Below are 2,497 nucleotides of genomic sequence, written 5' to 3'. Positions count from 1 at the left end.
CCAGCAGTAAATAGGAAAGAGATTATACAGTACTTTGTATTGAGACTTTAATCATTTTTAATCATCTATGTACATAATCACACTGACACGTACACTACATATGTAAAAATATTTCATTAAAAGGAGTTATTACAACTTCTCGCAGAATGAGGTGAGCTGAACTACTCAAATTGCATGATGCAACTGTTTTGTGACTCTTGGAAGCAAGTTTATCTTGCTTGAGTCACAGTCTAATTGTAGCGAATGGAAAAAGTAGCAGGGCATCAAAGTTGCACAACAGTCACAAAACAAGTGTCACTGTTAGCAAAAAGCTATACCAGAAAACCGTAATATATATGCATTGTCATGCTGCTTTTAAAGGTGTACAGCTAATACATTACAGCACCTATAGGCAAGGCCGCCATCAGGAATTTCCGGGCTCCATGCAGCCAAAGCGTTGGGCCCCCTAGCCCCCCATTACCAATTTTTCTCCTTGTACTCTGACGCTTTGTCCTTATAACAATTTCCCTTCTTCCTTTATATGCATCGATACATACATGACACAAATATGCATGTAAATGAACGGCATATGTTTTGAATCTTTTTTTTCCATTTTTTTTGTTATTTCTAAACTTAACATAAAAAAATACTTTTATTTTTGTGAAACATACACCATGCATTTAGATATGTTTCAAAATTATTTAACCCCTTGATGCACCAGGACGTACCTGTTCGGCCTCCTCTGACAGCCCTTCGTCCAGTGAAGGCTCCCAGGTCTGCCTTTTTATGCTCCTGTTCAGGGCTTAACATGAGTCTATAAAAATGACAATACACTGTGATACATTAGTATTGCCGTGTATTGAACCAGCGTTCTGACGATCACTGGTTCAAATCCCCAAGGGGATTTTTTTTTTAAATTCTGTTTTTATTTATTTATCACAAGTTTGTAGTAGAAGCACACAACATTGCATGACTTGAAGTTATACAATTTCAACATGTGAACACATAAAAAACAAATAAGGCATAACCAATTGTGACACCAAGCATCCTAAAAGTCCAACTGAGCTGATTTGACAGAGATAAGAAAGGTTAAAAGGAGAAGAAGAGGTAAATAATATGGGGGGAAAGAAGAGAGCCAGAATAGCATAGAAAAAAGAAAAAAAGGACCAACAATATGAGCAATTTGGAATAAACATTAAAGGTCCAGCACATTACTCAGAACTCCGCCCCCCAGAGAGCCGCCCTGGGCCCAGCTAAAGGAGAGAAACCAATGCAATCTGCGAAAGCTATGCAAGATCCTCTGGACCGTGAACGTGGCCCCCATCTACAGGAAGTTCAGAAAAGACCCGTCCTATCCCAGAACCAACTGTCGAGGGAGGTAGACAGCCTAGAGGGGACAATCAGAAAGGCATAATATAAAATAGACATCTAAGCGCTCAGCAGAAGTCACATTTGGACCAGAAGAAGTGATCCAGGTGGATGGTAAATAAGAGTCAGATCTGTCCGTTCAGACACCATTCCCACCACGGGACTGCGAACCGGGCGCACGGAACTTTCTCTGCGAAGCTCTGGTCTGGTGGGACGTGCCCCCAAGTCCCTCCTGGGTGGTAGTGAAGGGGGAGGTAAGGTCCAATCTGAGACCAAAACCACGTCTGTTTCCAAAAAACTAAAGGCGTCAGGTAGATCCGACGGAGCTTTAACAGCAAATGTGCTACCGGCCTTCCGTAGGATTATATGGAAAGGGTGACCCCAGTGGTACGATGCTCCTGCATGTTTGGTGGCTTCCAATAGAGGTTTAACAACACGCCTCATATAGAGCATTAGCCAAGACACATCAGGTAAGATCAGGACTTCAGCGCCATTATATGAAACAGAGCCTCGCTCCCAGCGCGGCTGTGCACCATCTATTCCCCCCCATCTGACATGTGGATAAATTTAACGTCAAGCAGTTGCTCCAGATTCATGTATATTTATTTTCTTAAGAAAAGGGTTTACAGAAAAATGACACAGTAAATAAAATGGTCAATGCTCCTCTCCATACAATAGGAAGTAATTTATATAGCATTTTTAGGCTGGATATATACATATCAGTTACAGCATTTTTTCTTGAGTTTGCAAAAAGATTACATTCACAATTTTTCTTGGCATTGCAATATTTTCTAGTAATTTATTATCTAGGATTCATTTTATGTAGTCATCTCTTCTTATCATTTGTCTCCTTTATCAAGAGGGTATAGAGGGTGTGGTCTTGAGTCCCCTGTTTTTTCCTTAGTCATTGTAAAAGTTTTTTTATTCTTGTTGAGTCAATTCTTTATCAATTTTATGTTGAAGTTAAAATGGAAGATAGAAGGGGCGTGGCTTACTGACTGGCGGGATAGGACTCAGAAGAGCTCGGGGCCCTTACATTGTTTTCATCACAGCACAGGCAACTCCATTATCTAACACGGGCTATGGTCTGCAGAAAGATGAAGGGTCAAAATCTAGCCGTACAGGAACCCATCACAGGTCGTATTGATCA

The sequence above is a fragment of the Rhinoderma darwinii genome, chromosome 1 (assembly GCF_050947455.1).
Source record: "Rhinoderma darwinii isolate aRhiDar2 chromosome 1, aRhiDar2.hap1, whole genome shotgun sequence".
Lineage (NCBI taxonomy): Eukaryota > Metazoa > Chordata > Amphibia > Anura > Rhinodermatidae > Rhinoderma > Rhinoderma darwinii.
Note: the sequence above shows the minus strand (reverse complement) of the source record.